The following is a 25,388-nucleotide window of genomic DNA, read 5'->3' on the forward strand; positions in this document are numbered from 1 at the left end:
TTTTAATAACTTGTCAATGGTATTATTTTATGTAGCACCTATTAGAGAAATATATATTTTTTTAATAAGCTTAAAATCACGAATGAGTAGAATTTTCCCTAAGTTCAATTCATTTCAAGATATAGAAAGCTTTAGCTTTTCTCATCCCACATTCCAGTTTTTTTTTTTTTTTTTTTTTTTTTTTCAGTTAACAGAATCAATGCCCTTAATATGAAAAGCTACAACAGTATGAATACAAGTAAAGACGTTCCAAGATGAAAAACAGATTCGCATCGTGCAAAAAATAAAGTAGTGATGAAAAATAAAACTATTAACTATTAAACTAGGCAATTATTCCTAAACAAAAATAAATTAAAAACCACCTCAATCCAACCGGACGTCAGCTTTGTTTTCGAACTCAACACAACACATGACATACAACTGCGCTTTTATTATTACTTATTACCATCCATTACTATATTTACGTTTTCAGACTGATTAAAAAGATCTTTCCAGCAATTTATTTAAAATAAAATTAAAAAAATTTATTTTATAGAACCAATATTATTTTTAGTTTTTTTTTAAAAAATGAATTTTTTGTAACTTCCTTTAACATGCTCCAATCATTTCTATTAACGCATTTTAATTTGTAACTTTTTTTTTACCTTATTTATTTAGAATCTTCAATAAAGATTTGTATAATATTTATCGTTATTTCAAATATCTATTATTTTTCTTTATTAATAAGGATTTTAACACTTGGTATTCTTTTTTCTTTCTATATTAACGTAACGCTGCTCTTCTGATCCACCAACATTTGTATATCGCACTTTCTCGTGATTCATCTAGAGAAACAATAGCAATTACTTTTTTTAATAGTATAATAACAAATATCCTTCTCTGATTAAATGGATATATAAAAATGTATTTTTATAAACAGATTTGAATAAAATATTTATTTAAATTCATCTTTACATATTTTAGAACTTTTCAACTATACTTATTACTTCCTTGTACGAAGTAAAGGAATTATTGTAATCGCGAAAAATCTCGGTTTTCAGATTTCAATGGAAATATCCATTTTGACCATCCCTGAATCCATTTTGACTAGTTTCGGGGTGACGTCTGTACGTACGTATGTATCTCGCATAACTCAAAAACGAATAACCGTGGATGTTGAAATTTTGGATTTAGGACTGTTGTAATAAATATTTGTGCATCTCCCCTTTTGATTGCAATCGACTGAACCAAAAGTGTCCAAAACATTCGGATTTTGCGGTTTTTCTTAACTACCATAATAAGCCGTCATTGAGAGCTTTTCAGCGATATGTCATAAGTGGTACTTATTTTCATTGGTTCCAGAGTTATACCCAAATAAAATTGTAATTAATGAAATATTTGGTATAAGGGAAAGGCACATCGGTTCGAATCAAACTTCATCTCCTTTTTTTTAACCTTTTTTTTTTTTTAATTTAAATGTATTGATTTATTAATAATTGTTAACATCTAATTGTAAAATTTTTACAATAAATAATTCAATAAAAACAATTAAAAAAAAAATATATATATATGAAAAAATGCCAGAAGTTATTAATGAAATAAAATTTTGTGTACTTTTCAATTTAAAAAAATGTGTGTATGTAATTTAATAGGCAAACAAGGAAGTCACGTGGTGTCCATATCAGATTTTTTTTACTTTTATGCGAATATGTACAGCTAATTCAATCGTTTCTTATATCCAGCTTTTCACTTCTATAACATGGAAGTCCCATTCCCTCAGTTCTCTTTGATCCATAATTACGAGTACTTACTTTCACATTTCTTCTTTGAGCGTCGTCTACCTCTAGTTCCCGCTGGTTGACAGTTCCACGATACTCTATAGTACCGCAGAACACCTTTTCCTCAGAAAAAAGAGATCTCTTGACAGGATGGAAGCAGTATAGAATTAATAAATAATTTTGCTTCGATTTTCTCAAAATAAGGTTACAACAAATCGCTTTTCTTCTAATATTAAAGAGTGTCCAAAAATAGACTCAAGGTTTTTCAAGGAAACTCTCATTTATCCGTTGAATTGTAGGGTGTATGGAAGTTTCCAATTTGTACTTAAGAGTTCAACCAAATCCCTGAAGAGTAAATTTAGAACTAAATTCCTCCTTTTAAACCTATATAAAAGAAAAAATTGAGAGAAAAAGATATTTTAAGCAAATAAGGCTTAGCACAAAACTTTAAAGGTGTATAACGAAAGTTAATAAAATACTAAAAAAGTATCCATTACCAGTGTATCAAAAAATTTACTAAGGGATCACAATGCATAATGATCACAATGTTTAATTCACTCCATCACTCTACTAGCTGTAATAGTATATAATAATTTACCTATTGGTTAAAAAAAATAACTCTCCTGGATAACTATACTAGTTCCATTCTAGGTAAAGAGACCTCTTTTTCTGAAGAATTATGAGTAGAGATACCACAATGGGGCCTAAAAGCCCTTCTTTCGACAGATTTCTTTGAAATTTTTTGGCAGTACCGTTTCAGTTTTCTCCTCGACTTGAAAATAGATAGTTTAAAATCCAGTTAGTGTCCAGCCAAGCGGATTTATACTAAGGATTTTGGGTGCAGAGTTACTGCATCCTTAGTATTTCTGTGGTTTAGTGGAGACGGCTCTGCATATGAGCATGTCAAGGAAATTTTCCTAACTTTCTATTCAAAAAGTTCAGATTCGATATGATATTCTTATCAAGTAAAGTTCAACCTTCCAATCCAACCTAACTCATTAACCAATTTTATTTTGGTTATAAAACCAAATCCCTTTGTTTCTAAAACCTTTTTTTTTCTACGACAGAGTAGGCATTTCTGGCGTTTTATTCCTCACAACCGCCATATTATTCTTGTCAGTTTTTTTTTTAACCTCTGGAACCACCGAAGTTGCTTATTGCTTCTAAGGATGATATGAATGAGTTGTATTGTATGAAAATGTCATGGCTGACCAGGATTCGAACCCAGGACCTCTGGATGAAAGGCCGAGACGCTACCACTCGCGTCATGGAGGCCGGCGGCTCTTCTCAGTTACCATCGGTAAAATTGTCGGACCAACATATGATCGGCCGTCATTTCGTCCTCGTTGCATAGGACGCACTGTGAAGTCTTTAATGGAACATTTGAACACAACCGAATTATCAGATTTTTAACAATTATGCAAATAATTTTATTGTTCGTATGTTACTTTATTACATAATCAAATGTAACATCAATGTTTATTTACGAGAAGTTTTAATAAATAAATACATATTTTAATATATACTAGAGTTATAAGATTTATGAGAAAACTATTCGCTAAACTTTATTTTATTAATTTATACCTGCGAGAAAGTGGGAAAGAGAAAGAGGGAGAGGAGAGAACATAGTTTTATTAAAGAAGAATGAAAATACCACCGGAGATTTAATTTTAACTCTCCAGAGAAATGCAGAAGATACTTTGAGGAGACTTATTCCGTGACCCAGATTCACAAACTACCTCTAGCTTATATATCTAGTGAGGTCACCCGCAGTACATCGTATTATCTATTAAGAGAAAATTGTATAGTTAACCACAAGCTAGAAACAAAGTGGCCAGCATACCATCATTTCTGTAATGAAGATTAGATAGGAACAGAAAGGTGATGGCTACGGAAAGAAGGGAGGTAAGCCTTACGTAATAACAAACCAACACCAACTCAGCAAAATTCCGATTTAATTAGCATACTAGCAGCATTATCTTCAGGTCATCACGTGAAAACTATATTATATTTTATATATTTAATATTATTATTATTACTCATTGTGAGCTCAAAATTTAATTAAGTTTCCTTTAAAAGCAACATAATTATAACTTTAAGAGATTTTATTATGAAGTAGATATTCCATAACTAATTATTATGAGCAATAATAAAGATCCGTTTATGTATTACTTGTCGGTAATAAAATCCAACAGAACGCGTCGTAACTGCATCCACTGTTGTTTAATCTCGGGAATCTGTAGGGATCTCCTTTATTGAACTTGGCTTCAGCTACTGTCATCTTATCCTTGCTTAACAAGGCTTTAGTTACTATTATAACAATCCTTTTGATTATAATCCCCGATTATTATCAGAGATTTTCCAAACAAATGTTGCAAAATGATCAGGTTATAAAGGTTGCAATTCTACTGTTTTTCCTAGAGACGATTAGGGTAGGGTTAGAGATTTGCTATACAATGGATGTGTCCCTTATCGGGTTTAATACATTTTTGAAAACTCCTACGTACGTGCCATATAAAATAAATAATTTAAACTCAAGTCGGTTAAAATATAAAAAATAAGGCAACTTTTGGTAATAAAAATGCATATTTTTAAAAGTAATAATATATAATCACTAGTGCTTTTGTGTTAAAATTTAAAATCCCCTTAATAATGCTATCCCATTTAAAGTAAAATAATAAAAATTACAAATCATTAGGTTAAACAATGCAACCATCATAAACAAGCAATTTTTTAGTCTTATTGTTTTAAAAAAATAAAAACGCCTGATTATCTCCAAAACCGCTGAAGAATATTTTTTTTTTAAATATAAACGAACCAAATCCTTCAAGACATGACGTTGCTACTCAAAACGTATTAAACTATTCTCGAAATATAAAGTTAATTAGAGGTCAACAAACAATTCATATAAACATAATTTTTTAACCAGAATGGTAATACTTTTGTATTGATGGACCACAAAATTTTGAGAAGTCGTGTAAACCGAAGAAGGAGGTATTCACATTTTACCGATATCAATATTGAACCTTTATAATATAATTTAACCTCTGGGAAATAGTATACATACATAGACAATCTTATGCCTTATATTTTACAAGGCATGCAGTGTAATTTAGAAATGGAAAATGTGCAGATGATAAAGTGCAAGGAGACAAATCTATACTGTTATATAAAGAAGAGGGTTTTTGTTAGTTAGGGATAAACAAAAAAAAACTACTAGATCAATCGCAACCAAATTTTTACCCATGTTTCTTGGCATAACTGAGAAGGTTTTTAAAAATATTTCATCTCAAAAACCCTCGAAAAATGTTTTTTAATAGTAGTGGAAATTTGCCGGTTGAAGCAAAAATTTTAATGAATTCAGTTAATGAACTGTGAACTGAAAGTCCCTATCACTGTGTGAGCTGGGTTTGAATTGAATGATTCGAATCATTCAAATGAATAATATCAAAAAAATAATTAAATTTACGTTAAAAAAAATAAATTTTAAAAAATTTCTGTTTAACAACAATGGGCTTCCCGTGGGGACTGCGTGTGAGGTTAGATCAATAACATCCATCAACTGGTAAGAAACAGGGTGTCCCTGGGGCGCTGTTTTTCAGATGCAATGGGGTGCTCATATAGGATCTCTGGTAACAATCGTCCGATTTTAAAAATTCAAACGGAGTATTTGTTAGTAATTTGGAGGCTAACTTTTGCATGGATCAAGTGCACTCTCGATCTAACAGATCACGGTTATTCGGAAATATATATATATATATATATATATATAATGTTTTTTCTGTTTGTTATTTCATCTCACAGAACCGACCGATTACTTTCAAATTTGCAGGATACATTCGTGTTATCACGGGAAAGGTTTTAAGTCGTCGACCGACAGCCGGTCTCGGTCGACGAGAACGAGTTTTAACGACTTTTAAGTCATTAAAAGTGTTTAAGGTTAAGATTTAAAAAATAATCGTTATTTCTTCAACCCCGCGGAAGGTAAAGTTGTGAATTAAACATATTCACATAAAAAACATAAAACATTCAACATAAAAAATATATTAATCCATTTTACTTCACTATTATACTTCTGAAACCACGGCAAAGAAATAAGTTTTGAATTTTTTGTCGTCAAAGTGTTTACTTTGGTTACCATAGTTACCTTTTTCAGGTTGATTACTATAATTATTATTTATCAATATTATTCTCACAATCATGAGATAACGTATAGTACGGGGGTACAAGGGATGGACCTCTCTGGTTAGATGGGAATGGCCACCGAAGCAAGCTCTGCGAGTGTGGGGAGCGAAGCGAGCTCTGCGGCCAAAGGGTAGGTCCCTTGGCCCCGGGAGCCCCTGAGTTGAACTCACCGGGTTGATCAAGTGGTGAACTCATCATCGAAAACAGGTGATTTCGTCCAGAGTTCTAAGGTTCAAATCCAAGTAACGGCAGTTACTTTTATAAGGAATTGAATACTAGATCGTGAATACCGGTGTTCTTTGGTGGTTGGGTTTCAATTAACCACACATCGCAGGAATGGTCAAACTGAGAATGTACAAGACACTTCATTTACATTCGTTCATATATATCATCCTCAGCTATCATCTGAAGTAATACCTTACGGTGGTTTCGGAGGCTAAACAGAAAAAAAAGAAAGCCCCTAAGTTTGTTCCGGATTCGCCTGGGCTGACCTGAGCTCCGAGATTCTAAGATCTGGCTAGATGGGCCGGCTAGTATTAGAATAGATATATAGTTAGAAAATGTGTGCATACAAAGCGAGTAGATGATAATGACATGATGTATTAAATTTATTGGAAATGAAAGATTACTGCAAATGAATTAAAAAGAACAATAAAAATAGTTAAAGGACAAACGGAAAAGTAAATTAATCTTCCATGGAACTAAAAATTAAATACCGTGCAAAAATCAAATTCAGTTATCGCAGTTTTCAAGATGTTAAACATTAACAATTTAATTTGCTTACATTGTAAATAACTGAAATATACATAACATGATAAAAAATTTATTGAGTTCAGTGAAACATTTTAAACAAGGAAATCCCAACCCAATTCTTAAAGCACGTACTTCGAATAACAAACAAACGTCTAGAAACACAAACATAACAGTATTCTACATGCTAATTGATTGCTAATACGAGTTGTTTTTATAAACAACCGCACATATTCACAATACTATTCGAATACAATTATAAGAAAAATACAACTATAATGCGATAATATTAAATCATAAATAAAATCATTAAATAAATAAATAATCATTAAATTAATCATAGAATACGATCAGTAAAAATCAGTTTACTACAAATAACAATCTTTGTATAAAAATAATAATTAAATTCTTAAAAATTTAAAATAATACTTTTTGGATAAAAATTCTCTCATATAATGATGTGAATGTACTATCAAAAGGGACAAACATATTCCATTTTCGTTAACTATAAAAAAACAATTTTTTTTTCTTATTTCACCTCCGGGACCATCGTTAGGTATTGCTTCAGAGGATAAGATGAATAATTTGTAGCGTGTGTGAAAATGTCACGCCTGACCGGGATTCGAATCCGGGACCTCCGGATGAAAGGCCGAGACGCTACCACTCGGGACACGGAGGCCGGCCCACTAAAAAAATAAATTTAACACGGTAAATCCTCAACGTTCGGAATGTACTGATTCAGAGATTTGCTCTCAAATAATTTTATCTATTATCCAGATAAAAGTGGCCAATTTACTTCGCGCGGCTTTTGTTTTTAATTTTAATTTTCTTCATTGGTGATACTTTCCAAGATTAATTATGAAATCTTATGAGCGCAGGTAATTTTTTTATATAAATTTTGGATGTCGTAGCCTTTTAGTATGGCATCCAAAAGGTGCAGGGTGACCTAACATAAGGTACAAGCACGAGGGAAAACTCCATATTTATTACGGAAAGTGAGAAACAAAGTGGTTTTCTGTTGCCCTCTTTGCCGAGTTGGTAATCCTGTTAGCATATTAGTAAATCACGTCAACCACAATGAAATGGAGCTGATATTCACCCAAACACAACTAATACATTCATTCTGTTCACTCCCAGCAATTACATACATTGTGAACATTATTGCATTTAGAGAAAGTAACTTTGATAAGCGGAATTATTAATTATTCAGGGGCTTTCTATATATCACAGTCATTACAATGGCTGGAACAGATATTGTAAAGACAACTAAATCAACCTTTTTCAGTCAAAACAATGCAGAATTTTCCACATACGAATATTACGGTATGCAATAGCCATATCATAGTATTCGTAACGACTTGCTTACGAACTACTTACGGCTTCGTAACGACTGCTCATCAAATCGTCATTTTGTATAGTCTACGTTAGAAAAATCTAATTGATGCTTTACCAGGAATAACTTACACGTACTAAAATTACGAACACAATAAATAGTAATAATAGAAAAGAAAAAATGATCCTTCGAATAGTTTGTGTACAAACCTTCATGAATTATCAAGTAAAGCTGGTTTTTAAACAAGTTAAACATGCTATAACACCCATTTTTTCAGGTTTACTAAATAAAATTCACACAGTAGAAAAAAACTATTTGGTGTTTAAGAACACAATAATGTTCTATATCTATATCTAACTATCTATAAAGAAAAAGCTAATGAAAAAAATTTTTTTTTTTTTTAAGAAAAAACAGTTTGTAACTAAAACATTTTGAAAAGTATAAAAAAACTTGAAAACTTAGTAAATGTATCAAAATGTTTTAAAGAAAAATTCATTATAATTTCAGTGTTTTACGAAAGCATGATAATGAGATGATGGCTTAGTATTACTTAGCAATTTTGTTGTATACAATATCCCACAAGCGTCATCAATACCATTATTATCCAAATCTCCCCATTCAAAAGATCTTAATCAGTTTATTTAAAATAAGATAAATGTTTCTAATTTATTTTATAGTATTAAATCTATCGATTATTATTTTTAAATACGAAACTACATTTTTCTACAACTTCGTTTAATGTGTATAAATAATATGCTGGAATAATTTCCGTTAATACTTTTTAATTTACACTATTTGTATCTACTAACTCTTACTAATCTATTATAACTATTATCTAATCTCTTTTGTATCTTCTACTACTTATCTTCTAACTTATTTTATACTTTGTATCTTCACTTATTTGTTTCACTATTATTTGATATACTTTTTTTTTAATATTCCAATTTCTCCGTACTGAAAATAATGAATAACAATAATTCAAAATTTACAATAATTATTTTTAACTTGTTTTTCTTTAACTCACAATGTTTTTTTTCATGTTTGTCCTCAAATCTTGTGTCCTTAATTTAACATACTTCGTGACATTGCCGATTGATGAAATTTTGCACAATTACTAAGGTCGGGTGACAATACAATAATCCACCATTAATTTTGCAAACATCCCCCAGTACGGGGATAAATTAAGGGTGCAAGTGTAATAATGTAAATATTTCCTGACATTAACTATTGATGAAATTCTGTAGTTATGTGCAGATGTCCCTAAGGTCGGGTGACTTTACGACATTCCACCTTACCCACCTTACTTAAGGTGCGGGTGAAAAAAATTACAAAATCTGGAAAACGGCTATGCGGGGCTTTTGGGGTCGCAGATGGAAATCCGATAGCCGTTTGACATAAAAAAAATGACAAAAACTTGGTACGCCAGTTTTTGTGGTTTCGAATTTGACAACATATCGTCATCACTCATATATATATATTGTGACAATATGTTGAGAGCCAGCTTCTTAATTAATAATATTTAATTAAATGAAATAAAAACTTCAGTATGCAAAAACTTCACTATTTTATTACTTTTTTGAAATCCAAATTAACCTACTAATTAAACTCGTGCAATGTTGATAAAATTCAGGATAAATCCGGTGGAACAGATTTTTTCGCCAAACAATTTTATAAAAAATCAGAATATATAACACACTTTTTTGAGGGTTACTGGAAAGTATGAAATGTTTAAGGACGGTTTTAGAATGGATGGCATTTACTTTTCTCTTTGTGTATCTAAATGTATGGTTGTGCGCGTGCGTGTTTGTTTGTTTCACTTGTTAATCGAGCACACATACTATGATGTGTGTAATATAATACAAATTTTATTTTAAAAGTGTGCGTGTGGTCCATTCTATCCCATCCCAAATGATGTATATATATATAGAATGAACCACTTGAAAATCGAATGAAATACATCCGTCGAGTAACGGCCATTAAGAACCACGCAAAGACTGTCGTTAGGTTTGTACTGTTAGACCAGTAAATGCATTTAGATGTCATTCTTCTTTAGATAAATATAGCTTTGTTTATATCGGACATGTCATTTTTTTCTTAGAAAATATACACTGCTACAACCATTAGCAGTTTTGACATCAGCATTATTTTTAGGTGGAAAAAATAATTTTAAATCGGCAATTTTTTTTTATAATTCCTATAAATGTATTTATTTTAACATTACAAGAGACCAATAGTAGAAATTTTAATATTGTTTTGTTTTATTTAACTACAAAATTGATTTTAATTTTAATAATTTCTGTTTTAGAAGGTTTATGAGCTGGATACACAAATTTTCTAACTAATCGGCAATTATCTATAAAATATATATATATGTAAACCAAACAAACTTACATGAAACTAAATTTTATCCAACTTAGTAGAACTTCTTTGAAACCTAATTCAATTCTTTTAAAATACTTATTGACGCTTTATTATTATGTATTTATTTATTATTAAAGTTTAATGGAAAAGCTTTTAATAAAAATATTTTTTTTATATTAACTATATTATTTGTAAGGAAAAGTAAAGTTTTGTTACGTACTGACATAACATCCCGCACAAAATCAAAAGAATATGTAAAAAAAAATGTCAATAACGATGGTTTCTGATCTTACATTACATTTACAAACGAACATTTGCTTATTTAACCCCTCCTAAATTGTCACAATTAAAAGTTTTTTCTCTAAGTAATTATATATTTTGGGAAACAAAACCTAACGGTTTTAAACGAGTTACATGTTACTCGCAAAAAATGACAAATCAATTTCCAAAAGCATCCTGTGTCGGGTTTAATAAGGAAAACAAGGGATGAAATGTAGGTCTCATTCAGCTTTGCAAGTGATGTCTTCACCCTATCTGAAGGAACTATTTGTGTAATGAGTATAATTATATTCAGATTAAATAGATCTGATCAGCCTTTGAAAGGTGATATTACAAGAAAATGTTGAAAATTTTGTGGATCGACTAATTGAAGGCCTTAAGACGAAATACAAATGAAAGTCTTGTAAAACGACAAGCTAGGTTGTGGACCATATATCTTGATTTAGTTAATGTGGTAACGATGGAACTTGAAGAAGATAAAAACTGTTGATGAAGACATAGATTGTAATTAGCTAAGAACAGCAAGTAATAAAGAATTGCATCTAACCAGTTAATCGACTGATTGTTCAAAAATAATAATAATAAAGCAGCTGCTGTGATGGGGAATAGGAACGAGCGTAATAACTCGAAACAATTACTGAGTAGTAATTTTGCATTAGATTGAAATGGTAAAATTAATTGCAAAGAATAATTAACTTTTCGACTTCAGTATTTTAATATAATATTATAATAATAATAAATTATAATATTAATATAATAATATTCAATTGCTGAAGCTTTAGACTTCAGTATCAGAATAATACACAAACAATTAATAATAAAATTAAAAATTATACAAGCTGTGTAATCCTTTCTTGGTTCAAAACAATAATAAAAACATTTTAAAAAATGTTTCATAATGTATATTGGGGAAATATAATCAGACGATTATAATTTGACACGACATAAAAATTCACTTTTAAAAACAATATTTTCATAATAAAGTATAAAAAGGCATTTCATGTTAAGTTTATCTGGAAAAGTTATGAGTCAAATGATTACTGTAGTCACATTCATTGAATCTAATATACTATTGAAGATCAATATGTTGCGGTCAACAAAATTCAAATTATAGTTAATCTCGCAAGGGATACCTTCCCTACAGACCGATGGTAAAACTAAAGTAAAATCAGTCGTTTACTGATACATAGGTGATCATAAATTATTTAGCTAATTTTTAGGTGTTAATAAAAAATAAAACGAACCTTTATTACGAGGATCACGGTCATACTCTAAACGAAAACTTCTACACTTAATTCACTTTAAGAGCTATCCTGTCATAAACAAATCGCGAGCGTTATAGTCCACTGAAATTTACGCGTACAAATTACATGTTTTGATATTTTATGTTTGATTTATAATCTAATTTACGTTTGATATTTTCATTAGGCGCCGGCTGAATAGTGTAATCGAATTAATTACCCGGCAGCTATACTTAAAAGTTATAACAATGTTGACAAAAATACGATAAAGTATTATACAGAGCGTTTCATAATGTTCTTCGGAGTTTCGATAATTCATTAACAAAAAACTATTTCACTCATAAGAATAAAACAAGTATTGTACGAAAGAGTACTTCAAATAGTTTTTTCCACATATACTAGACAGTTAGTAAACCGTTTGCTCGCTAGGCGTCGACAGTAGAAAAAATGGCTGCCACAGGAAGCGAGAAGTCGTTTTGTGTGTTAGAATTTCACTTGTCAAAGTAGTAATTTCTGTGCGACGTGCGTTTCGGTTGAAATTTCATAAGGAGCCACCAAGTGACAATTCAATTCGTGCATGGTATAAACAATTCAGTGAAACCGGTTGCTTGTGCAAGCGAAAATCAACCGGTCCTCCATCAACCTCAGAAGTCAATGTCGAACGTGTGCGTGCAAGCTTCATTCGCAGCCCGTCAAAATCGACTGCGGCTGCAGGCAGAGAATTAGGAATTCCGAAAACAAGTGTGGAGAGTTCTCCGTAAACGTTTATTATGCAAACCGTACCATCTTCAATTAATCCAGCGTCTTTCTGATGGAGATAAAACACGTAGGCTCGATTTTTGTTTAGTTACAGGAAAAGATGTTGTTAGATGAAGGTTTTCTAAACAAGATAATTTTCCATATTAGCGGCAAAGTAAACCGTCATAACGTGCGAGTTTGGGGAACTGAAAACCCACACGCTTATGTGGAACACATTCGGGATTCTCCGAAAGTAAAGGTTTTTCGTGCGATCTCTCGTGAGGCAGTGTATGGGCCGTTCTTTTTTTATGGAAACGACAGTAACCGGCATGATATACCTGGATATGTTACAATTACGGCTTATGCCTCAGCTACTCAACGACTTCATTTTCCAGCAAGATGGTTGTCCTGCCCGTTTTCATAACGAGGTTCGACAGTACCACAACACAACATTACCTCGGCGCTGGATAGGACGTGCGTCTGAAGAAGAAGACCGACACATTATGCTGTGGCCACCAAGATCACCCGACCGCACGCCATTTGATTTCTTTCTCTGGAGTTACGTGAAAGATAAAGTGTTTATCCCACCAATGCCGCACGATATCGCTGAGCTACAGGATCGCATATTCAATACAATCAACTCTATCGAAAATGACATGTTAGAACGAGTTTGGCAAGAGCTAGACTTTCGTGTTGATGTGAACCGTGTCACCAGAGGAGCACATATTAAACATTTATAGATTTTAACAAAAACTGTTTGAGTTCCGTCAGAGGATGAATGAGAATGATATGTATGAGTGTAAATGAAGTGTATAGACTTGTACAATTTGTATAGCTTTGTCTCAGTTCGACCATTCCTGAGATGTGTGGTCAATTTGAAACCCAATCACCAAAGAACACCGGTATCCACGATCTAGTATTCAAATTCGTATAAAACTGCCTTAACTAGGAATTGAACGCTGGAATTCTCGACTTCCAAATCAGCTGATTTGGGAAGACGCGTTCACCACTAGACCAACCCGGTACTTTACTACACTAACACGATCGCACAAGCTGTAGTAAAATCTCACTTCTACAAACAACAGCTAGGATAAGTCTTACGTTACCTACGCTGTAAGTAGTTGTTAGCTACGCTGAACACATTCGAACAGTAATAACAGATCCGTTTTCATGAAATCATACTGTTACCAATATATGGATTCATGAAAGCCATATATATATATAAAGTATGGACACTTTTTCTTGCACGGTAGCCATTGCTCAACTGACGATCCCCCCTGTCGTTACATCGCGCCGGCGAGTTCATTCAAGGTCATCAGTAACTCTAGTAACTACACTAATGTTTGAAAAAAATCAACGCGCGCTATATTACTCTGCTCGTTTTTTATTAATCCCTAAACTGCGTAAATAAGTATCTGCATTATCATGCACATACACGTAGTTCAAAATGAAATTAATGAAATAATGTCTCCGTTTCATCTATTAATACGATATTTAATCAGCAAAAAAAAAAAAAAAACACAAAGTTAAATGATATGAAATTATGCAATATTAATAAATGTAACGTAATGTGTATCTGGTTGATAGTAGTAAACTATTGTTTTTATTTTTGTCCTCCTGAAGCCACAGTAATTTATCACAAAAACCTAACCTTTTATACGTGAATATGTAACTAAATAAGTTATATAATAAAAATAAAGAATTTATTACATTTTTGTATTTTCATGCTTACCTGTAATCGATCACGAAAGAAGTGACAGCTACAGATGGATGGATTACGTATACCGAAATAAGTTTGTTATGTTGGACTCATGGGGCCCCTGAAACAGGAACACGAGTACATCAGTCAAAACAAGGAAACAATTTTTTTTCTTAATGCCACGTATATTTTTGCACTCTTTTTTTTAATACAAAATGCAATATATAACCTAAACAAAAACCAAAATTAAATACCAGATTTAAAATGTTAAATATAAATAGTTTTTAACTGAAGGTGGTTACTGCTAGACTAAAACGTTTTTTTATAAAACAAAGACAAAATAATCGACTTAAAAAATTATTTTATAATTTTGACGATGTAATCAATTACGTCGTATTTGTATATTACCGGTATTTATATATACTAAAAAAAATTTAACTTTTCCATCACTGCTAAAGTTGGAGATCACTATTTTTTCTTACAACTTCACTAATTTTCTTTCTTTTAAAAGGAAGAATAATAAAAAAAAACACCCTAAGATTACTTTTTATATAAGTAATATTTTATAAGAATTAGCACACGTTCAATCTTGTACTAGGATATTATTATTATTATTATTTTTATACACAATCCTGTACTAGGTATTAGGTCTGAATAAAGTTATTACCACTCGAATAACAATATTTTTGAATAATGAAAAAGAAAAAAAATTGTTGATAACGCTTCATTAAACAAAAAGAAAAACGATTTTAATATCGCTAAATTGATTAAACAGTAAATGGAAAAACTAACTTTTGGTATGGGGACGATTAAAAGTCTAATAAGGTTTGAAAACAGTTATCAAAAAGAGGAAACATTTTCTAAAATAATTTCAAGTCAATAGTCGAAAATAAGAAAATTAAAAAAAGTATGAGAAGTTTTGAAAAATCTGGAGTACAAGATAAAAGACTGGGTAAAAAAAAAAAACTTTTTTTAAAATCTGCCACATTTTGATAAATTTGTACTGTATTTAAATAAACTTAGAAATTCTTATGTTTGTATTTAGTTTTTGTGGATTTTATTTAGAATTAAATTTTCTATAACTTTTGCTTATACCTTTTATGATTTTATTACCCACTTAACAAAGTTATATAACGCCAAACATAACATAATGTGTTTTTCGACCCCGATATTTTGTCTTTTACCTCAGATTTCTCGAAAACTAATAAAAATAGTTAGTTATGTGATCTATTTTTTCCCCGAATGTAAAACAGGTAAGATTTCATATAACATCACTCATTTTTTATCTAAAACTACTAAAAATACAGATCTGTGACTCACTTTTACTTCCTTCCACGAAGTATTGTGATGCGAAATATTTCAGATTTCAACGGAAATATCTATTTTGATTATCCCTGAACCCCATTTCGACTAGTTTCGGCATGACGTATGTACGTAGTACGTACGTATGTATCTCGTATAACTCAAACACTATTAGCCGTAGTAAATTTAAATTTTGGATTTAAATTGTTGTAACATCTAGTACACCTCCTCTTTTGATTGCAATCGACTGAACCAAAAAAGCCCAAAATCCCAAAACCTTTGAATTTTGGACTTTTTCTTAACTGCAGTAATAAGCCCTCATTGAGAGCTTTTCAACAATATATCATAAGTGGTACTTATTTTCATTGGTACCAGAGTTACAGCCAAATAAAATTTTAATTAATGAAATATTTGGATCTTACAAGGGAAGGAACATCATTTCGAATCAAACTTCATCTCCTTTTTTTATCTTTACTTTTAATTTAAATATATTGATTTATTAGAGGTGAAGTCACGGTGTTCCAGAACGATATGTTGAAATCATTGTGGACATATATCGCGATGCGACCACAAGGGTGAGATGCATGGCAGGATCATCAACGGCTTTTCATATGAACATGGGGTACACCAAGGCAGCGTGCTGAGCCCACTGCTCTTTAACATTGTTATTAATTATCTGACAACGCACATCATGGATGAATTGCTGCTGAGCGTACTTTTTGCTGACGATGTGGGTCTCGCGAGTGAAAGTGTTACGGTGCTGCAGGATGTTTTCAATGGCTGGAAATGTGCACTTGAAAGTCTGAAAATCAGTGAATCCAAAACGGAATATATGTTCTTGCCATTGAGCGATGCACAAGCACCATCGCCTGACGTTATGATCAACGGTCAAGTTATGCCGAAGTGTACAAGTTTTAAGTATCTTGGATCTATATTGAATCAAAGAGGCGGCTGTGAGCAAGATGTGAACCATCGAATCACCGTGGTTGAAGTGGCAGCAGATTTCGGCTGTTCTTTGCGACAAGCGTATGCCTCCAAAACTTAAGGGCCGAATGTATACTACAGTGGTTAGACCCGCACTTACATATGGAGCAAAGTGTTGGACACGATACGAGCAGTTTGATCGAGATCTCACGACCGCAAAGATGAAAATGTGTCGCATGTCTCTTGGTGTGACTAAGTTGGACCGCATCAGAAGCGAACGAATACGAGGCTCCCTTCAAATAAAAGAGTCAGTGGCGGAAAAAATCTCTCGAGAGCGAAACGATTGGTTCGAAAAGATTGATTCTCAGCACCCTTCAAGTGTTACAAAAAAGATAATGGCTCTTGATATCCCGCCAGTCAGGAAACGAGGAAGACCGAAGAACAGTTGGTGTAGGCAGTTGGAAGATCGACGATTGAAACATGGCTTGACCCGGCAAGAGAAAGACGATAGAATGAACTCCAGAATGACACTCCGTTCAAGGAGACCAAACTGAATTAAAATTTTTTACTGTTTTACTGCTTACCCTGGAGACTTTTGTCTCACAACAGGAATTATATATGTAATATTAGTCATTATGTATATTAATAAAGCAAGGAAGAGAGAGATTGATTTATTAATAATTATTAACTCATGATTGTAAAACAAAACTTTTACAATAACTAATAACAACAAAAAAAATATGAAAAAATATCATAAGTCGTTAGTGAAATAACATTTTTTATAATTTTACAAATGTGTATATGTAATAGTAATAGTGTACATGTAATAAATATGATGAAGAATCTGATAATTTAATTTTAATTCAAAATTATAATTTAGAATCGTATTATTTTTGGATTTTCTAGTTTAATTTTATTTAATTATTCTGGAATTTCTGTTTAATTTTAGCTACATTAAAGTTAACTACAGAGCGAATGAAAAATAGATCCTTAGAAAAACACCATATACACTGAGGCATACATGCCCGATCTTTAATAAACTGCAAAAAATTCTTATCTTTTGGTTCATTACTTCTCTGATATTGTCGGACAATATTCCCCTTAAGTCGGAGTTGATCATCGTTTCGTTTATTTATTTTTTGTTGCCAATTATTTAATCGCTCTTTAGTTTGATATAATTCTTCTGATCTTAATTTGTGTACACGTTCTGTAGTTTCAGCTATTGTGTAACTGTCTATTTTACTAAAGAATTGGAGGATCGATCGCACTTTCAAATGAAATAAGTTTAAATGAAGAGTACTAAAAAACGTGTATATGTAATTTAATAGGCGTACAAGGAAGTTACGTGGTGCCCACATCAGATTTTTTTCCAATGTAAAACAGGTAAGATTTCATATAAAACTACTAAATTTACCTTTTAATTCGGATGCCAAGAATTACAGTCTGGCTTAATTTTACCGAAGGCGCAAAAATCAGGGCAAAATCTATCGCCAGTAGACACTCGCTAACGAATTGTTTCCGAATCTACACTTATATGAACTTTGTTCTTTATTTTCACCATTAGAAAATATCCTGAAAGTTTGTTTCATTATTCGTGAATCACCTTAACAAGATAAGTTAAATGTTTAAATAAATCGATTTTATATATATATATATATATATATATATAGGCATCCCCTTCACGGCTTCGCCCACTCTATATGGTTACTTGCGTTTCCTGTCGTGGTCAATTTGTTTTTTATATTATGTTTTTTAGTCAAGAAACTGGATCCAGTCGTGTCGCACATGCAGTAACCATGGCAGTGACTATGATGGTTGAGCCGCCGCGCTGTACATCATTGCACCCTTAAAAAACCGAAAATAGCTTTTAGATATTTATCTGAAGAATATTTGTAAGCCCAAATCAAGTGATATCTCGTTCAGTATAAATGGAAATGGAAAAACTGTTCAATCATTGTTCAAAATATTTTTAACTTTCTTCACCCTTTTCAAGACTAAATCTAGATTTTGTTTTTAGATATTTACATGAAAATTAAACAAACCAAAAAACAAGTTGATTTCTTCACTTGATACCAAGAAATTAAAAAATTAGCCGGGATTTGAAAAAAATTCAAGATCCATTTTAATCATTTAAACTCGGAATTTCAAAAAATCTAGATATTAGTTTTTAGATATTCACATGAAGATTACATACACCAACAATCAAGTTGATATCTTCATTTGTTACCGAGAAATTCAAAAACTTGTAAATTTCATTGTTATTCCGTTTTAAACCTTTAAATTCAGAATTTCAAAAAATCCTTCTTTGTCTGCACTTACACCATAAAAAGAATACAGATTTTCATCAATTTTGTCACTAAATTTTGTGCTTGAGTTGATTATAAATGACACACATGTTATTTTATATATCTAGATAGATAGATAGATATAGAAATAGATAGACATTTAACAAAGTATATTTATTTCATTTTTTTTTAAATATTCTCATTATTTTGTCTATATTAACCATTAAATATGTAAAACTATCAAATTATAGGTATTTTATAAAAGTTAAACTACAGTCCCACAGACCTGAAGGTTCCACAACACTAGGAACATCTTAAGGAACATTATTTTGAAAATTGAAAAGTTTGAAGTGTGATAAAAATCAACAGCGTAAATAAATATAATATATAGTATTATTATTTATACATTATAAATACATATGTTTGTATATATTTCTAAAAGGGCTTAAATTTTTATTAGCAGTCAAAGAACGGCTGTACTACGTCACTAGTGAGTTTTTGCACTTGCTATTTTTATTAATTGAAAATAGCTAGACATGTAGAGGGCTTAACTAGACATGTAGAGGGGACTAGATTCGAAAGTATTGAGTTTTTATTCTCCTCTTACAGCAACTTTTTTTTATAAGAAAGATTCGAATACTGCAATATTTCAATATCAGGGTTCAAAGGAGGCTAGGAGTCTTGAAAGGATAAGTTGCATCCTTTTTAATAGCAGTGAATTTTTTACTTGTTCCACAAAGTATTTTTGAAAAGTATTTTTTTTTTTTCTGAAAAACGCCTCCTGTTATCATCACCCGGGTTAAAAGCGGCTTCTACTCGGATATAAAAGTATTAGCAAACAGGATTAAAACTATGACGAAAACTAAGTTAATAATAGGAATAACAATTAAATAATAAAAGAAACACAACAATTAGAATACATGAAACGTGAATATCAAAATTTTGACGGGTTAAATCTTATTAAGTATATTAATTCTTTTTAGAAGTAATAATACCCGGTCTAGTACGTCCTTGTCATTTCCCAGGATGCACCGTATGTCCCTCGGCAATTTAAATTTGCGGTATAAGACCGCATATCATATGCAGTCCACTAGGATGTGGTGCACAGTCAAGCGGCAGTCGCATCGGACCCATAGTGATGCGCTCTCCGCTGACATCAGGCGTGCATGAGTGCCTCGGTATGTTCTAATAGCAATCGATACAAGACCACTTCCTCTCGGTGAAATTTCCTGCATGAAGAGTCCCTTGGCAACACCGTATCTTTTATGTATCGCAGTTTATTATCCGTGGGAGCAGTCCAGTCATTTTGCCACCTTCTTCGAAGTTTATGTTTAATGGAATTAATGAAATCGGTAGGTGTAACTCGAGTAGATAAAGTCGGTTGGCTATATGCATCTTTAGCAGCAGAATCCGCACGTTCGTTACCTAGGATTCTCACATTGCTTAGGATCCAGTAGAAATTCACCTGTGTATCATGTATTTCGGTGACAGTAGTAATATGTCTGGAATATAAATCTTCTAAAGAAACTTGGAGAGCACTGTATGAATCGCTACAGATAAGGATGAGATGATATTTTGATCTAATGATATTGAAGGCCGCCGGTCTCCGTGGCACGAATAGTAGCGTCTCGGCCTTTCACCCGGAGGTCCTGGGTTCGAATCCCGGTCAGGCATGGCATTTTTCACACACGCTAAAAAACACTCATCTCTGCGGAAAGAATTGCTTGACTGTAGACCCGGAGGTTAAAAAAAAATTATATTCATGGCCATTTCGATAGCATACAGTTCAGCATTGAAGACACCTGTAATAATTACCTGGTAGACCAAACACATAAAGTTCTGACATTTACAAAAAAAGCGCAACCGTGAAAAGTAATGTTGATTTTTTACCCTAGTTGGTCCACAGAAACACATAGAGAAGGTAGTTTTCGTTACTAAAGAACAAAATTAATGAATTTCAAGTTGCCGTTAATGGCATTAAAAATAATTTTTATACTTCATATTTTAAAATTGCCGGATTCAAATTCTAAAAGTTTCTACAACATTACCTAATTATCTGGGACTAGAAACTTAATACACCTGCGAGAGTCGACGATAAAGATTATTCAGGTCGATAATACAATTATATAAAATAATTACCCTTTTTAAAAATACAATGCATGCATTTTAAAATTAAAAAAAAATTTTTTTTCCCCTAAAAATAATGTGTAATATATAGAAAAAATAGTTAAAAAATTAAACATAGGTTTTTAAATTATTTAGAAGTTTTTTTTTATATGGTTGCCTAACGGCTACTTTATGCATTTAGGACCATCTATTTAGGTTCTGAATTATTTTCACTTTGTTTATGCGGTACTTACGTATTAACGCCACCGCAGCTACAGCTTTATTAAAAAACAAAGTAGTCAATCGGATTTCGGTGGAAAATGGGCCGATATAGCGTTTAACATAGATTCAAAACAGTCTCTATTAATTTGAAGAAATGGTTATTTATATTTATTTATTTTATAAATATAATTTAATCAAACTTAACCTACCCTCGCTAACCTTGACTAATTAACAGGAGTTAATTTTGATAATTTAAATAATAAATAATTGCTATAATTATGAATTTATTAAATAAATACTGAAAACATTATGGTGTTAATTAGTCTAGGTTAGCGAGCGAAGCGAGCGTAGGTTAAGTTTGGTTAAATTATATTTATAAAATAAATAAATATAAATAACCATTTATTATAATTAATAAAGAGACTGTTCATTTTCCACCGAAATCAGATTGATTACTTTGTTTTAAATAAAGCTGTAGCTGCGGTGGCGTTAATACTTAAGTACCGTTTATACTATTTAATTATATTACAAAAATATTTTCTAATGTTGAATCATATAAAAAACTATCATTCTCTGCAATATAATTTAAAATATGCAATTTTAATAAATTTGAAAAAATTAAAACAAGAAAAAAAGAGAAAACTAAATTAAATAAACTTAAGATATTTTGAAAAGACAAATAATATAAATTATTTTTATTGTAGTTTTATAACACATTTTCTATGCTTACCATCAAAAATTATTGCATAATCAAAGACTTTTGAGAAAAAAACATTTTTTATTTAAATTAACACTTTATCTTTGATAAATTATTAAAAAATGAAACTTCATCTTACCAGTAAATTAAGTGAGACTCAAGATCTTTCGGTTTATTTCAAAACCATCATTAGGAATTAAAACATTACAATTAAGTTAAAGAATTAAAATAATGTCAAAGGTTAAAATACATATACAATCATGACTGTTTGCATTATAACAGTAGACTCACATTTTTAATAAGCCACAAGCAAAAAATATTTTTTTTAAATGCTTTATATTGATATTTGTTTAACATCATAATAATATTCTTTAGCCTACAATTAATTTTATATTCTAAGTTCAATAAGGCAATATTCGAAAAAACCTGAAAACAATAATTATTACATTATCTTCACAAATAAATAGCCTAATTATGTTCAACAGTATGATATGTCATAAAACAACTATTTTTGTTATTGAAACAAAACACTTCGTGCACTTCAATTTTGTAAATCCTTTACAATTTGGAATGTTAAATTTTGATTTTTTGATGATATGTTTGGGTTAGTATTCATATTTATCCAAACAAACATCAGCTGAAGTATTAGTTGAAGATTTTAATCTTTGCTTTGGCAGTTCTTCTTTGCTGGAACTAGGACGACCTCTAGTTGGTGTTATATTTATACCAATTTTACATAATACTTACGTTATTTCCAAAAAACAAATAATGACAGGGCTTTTTGTTTCCTACTGGTACCTTTATTTTCTAAAACTCACCTGTATAATAACTAAACATTTACAACTGTTATATCAATCATATGATACAACTGAAGGTACCATTGTCTTTATCATCATTACGATTACCTTGTTCTCATTACAATTCTTCCTTACCCAATTAAACTGTCATTAAGTCAACACCACCCATGTGTTTATTATATGTCATATATGATCGATCACATTTAATCAAGGTACCTTTTCATGGGACTTTGTTTTTCTATTATAATGTACAACATCCTACACAGGTTGGGTGCCAACAAATGATGACAACTTTCTTGTCTCTCCAAACTAAACTGGAGACTTCAGTTCCACCAATACTCCTAACAAATTCAACATTAGTTCCCCTTCACTGTTTTTTCAGTTTTTCATCTTAAGGAAGCTTACATTTAGATATCCGGTTATGACGCACCATGCCCAATTACCAAATACCTTTTTTTTAAATAGACCATAAAAGGAATTAATGTGAAATAGTTAAAGTTATTAAAGTTTATGATTTTTATTTTCTGGGATTATTCTTGCCAGTCTCACTACAGCATTGCTAATAGCATCCAATCTGGTTAATCAGCTGTACATCTATCAACATCAGTTTCTTGTCCAGAATAAATTTTGATATTGTAAGTGAAACCAGATGCACTGCTCAGTAAAAATAACTTATACTTATATTTGTAGGCTTATTCAGTAAATATTGTTTTATTTGATGATGTGCTTTAGTGGGGCATATTTGTTCATCAATTGACAAAGATTCTTCTACTGGAACTTAGAAAACCTTTTCAAAAGGTGTTCAAGCACTGGTCTTAACTTAAAATAGATTGTCATGACCAGATTGCCCTTGAGGAACTAATTTATTATTACCATTTACATGAATATAATGCTTACAGTTTCAAATTTATTAACTACCAATTTATAGTTTCAAATTTATTAACTGCCATTGTCTCTTGAATAATGGTATACCAATTAATGGATGCCAGTAGTATCCAACATTTTTAAGGCCAACTTGTATTTATACAAACACCAACATATTTTTTATCTCATTGGGTATAATTTTGACTGATTTTTCAGTGGATTTTTATGTACTGTATAACGGAATATGTTGCAAAATGTGTTCTATACTTTCATTATCAAAAAAAATAACCTAAAAGTTCATAAGGTATATTTAAAGAATTTATTTCCTCAGGTAAATCAGTGTTATACACACTGGTTTGGATAAAAACCAAATCAGTGTCATTAACTTCAAGAAATTTACTTTTCCACAGAAGTGGTTGCTTGGCAGGTTTAATAATTTTAGGTTCATTTGTACAATAACAAGGATCACTAAAATATTCCTGAATTTTCTCCTTTTGTAAAGGTATTTGGCCTAACAAGGCAGAAGATGCACAACTTATCAGTTTACTAATCTGTGATGTTGAAGCAGATGGACGTTCAACATCAGAACATACTTATTCATCAGGGTGAACATCAATTTCATCTACATCTAATTCATTAAATAATATATTTTTATTAAAAGCAGGATCTACCTCATCATCAGTAAATTCGATTTCACTACGAATATCTTCGTAAATATCTTCCACGGTAAATTTTCTTAAACGTCAATTACATACACTTCATCTGATTCAATATTCATTTTTATTTAATAAATTTAAACGCTTAATGTATTGAAAGTAATAAAAAAACTACGATCAAATCAGAAGTTAACAGCGTACATACACTAACACCGTACAACGTACAACACTAATCTGTACACATAACCTCAAACTGCACTCAAAGATGGAAATTATTCAAAAAAAAATCTATTAGCTATTATTACTGTAGATATTTAATGGAAATTTTTTTTTGGAAAAACATTAATATGTAAAGAAGTACTTACATTTATTAGAAGATCAGTACGGACTATTTGTGATGTATAGAAGATAATTTTGAAGGCATAGAATACGAATACTGCTGCTATCTACGGAAAAAAGTTGTACTATATACTGTATAATTTATCCTGAAATGCGTGAAGTAACCGAACGGCTAGATTTATTCTTTATTTTAACGTATACGTGATGTACCGTGTTGTTGCCAAAAGGCTACACCAAGCCATTGTAGGGTTAACATTTCTCATCTTGAAATAATTAAAGTGGTGAAAAATGTATACTTTTTCCATTCAATAACCATATTTACGATTAGTCATTTCCATTAACTACAACAATTAATTTCATAAGTAACATCCCCGCTTATTTTAATCTATAAAGGAGTGATTTCCCCGTTATTATGTTACCATTTCCCCAACTTGGAAAAATGTAATATTTCATTGTTACTAGAAAGAAGAAACAAAAGTTAGGAATAATCTTTTAATTGTTGCTGTACACAATCTCCCTTGGTCTTTCCTACGACTATGACAAATGTAAAACATCTCAGGTAAAGGACGTACTGGGACTCGGAGAAAGAGTCCCAGTAATGTGAAAAAGTGAAGTAATGTTTACTTTTTCAGCCAATCCTACTGTAAACAGTTTTAACTAGTAACATATATCATTCCCTACATTTTGGTGGCCTTAACATGCGATGTGCAACAGTATGTTTTACAAAATAAAACAGACAACGGGAAATTTTACTTTCTATAGTAAGCCTGACAAGGGATACTTATTGATCTGAGAACGATTAACGGCTTTAGGAATAACTTATGTCAGATCGCCTATTTTTTTTTTTTTTTTT

The 25,388-nt window shown here is 31.2% G+C and overlaps 1 long non-coding RNA gene across 1 annotated transcript in view; it reads right to left on the bottom strand.

Annotated features, from left to right (window-relative positions):
* Nucleotides 1–24,405, bottom strand: part of LOC142324441 (uncharacterized) — a 123,991-nt gene extending 99,586 nt beyond the window's left edge. Inside the window, exons 1-2 of the long non-coding RNA XR_012756289.1 lie at nt 24,212–24,405; nt 14,377–14,464 (exon numbers count right to left, since the gene is read on the bottom strand). This is a non-coding gene — a long non-coding RNA (uncharacterized LOC142324441). The remainder of the gene's footprint in view (nt 1–14,376; nt 14,465–24,211) is intronic.
* Between the last annotated feature and the right edge of the window lie 983 nt (nt 24,406–25,388).

This window comes from Lycorma delicatula, chromosome 5 (genome assembly GCF_047948215.1).
Source record: "Lycorma delicatula isolate Av1 chromosome 5, ASM4794821v1, whole genome shotgun sequence".
Classification (NCBI taxonomy): Eukaryota; Metazoa; Arthropoda; class Insecta; order Hemiptera; family Fulgoridae; genus Lycorma; species Lycorma delicatula.